This window comes from Triticum dicoccoides, chromosome 1A, assembly GCF_002162155.2.
Source record: "Triticum dicoccoides isolate Atlit2015 ecotype Zavitan chromosome 1A, WEW_v2.0, whole genome shotgun sequence".
Taxonomy (NCBI): domain Eukaryota; kingdom Viridiplantae; phylum Streptophyta; class Magnoliopsida; order Poales; family Poaceae; genus Triticum; species Triticum dicoccoides.
Genome location: NC_041380.1, coordinates 291826682 through 291826914, shown reverse-complemented (window position 1 = coordinate 291826914; position 233 = coordinate 291826682).

The following is a 233-nucleotide window of genomic DNA, read 5'->3' as shown; positions in this document are numbered from 1 at the left end:
CAACAACAACAACAACAACAACAACAACAACAACAACAACAACAACAACAACAACAACAACAACAACAACAACAACAACAACAACAACAACAACAACAACAACAACAACAACAACAACAACAACAACAACAACAACAACAACAGCAACAACAACAACAGCAACAACAGCAGCAACAACAGCAGCAACAACAGCAGCAACAACAGCAGCACCAACAGCAGCACCAACAGCAGCA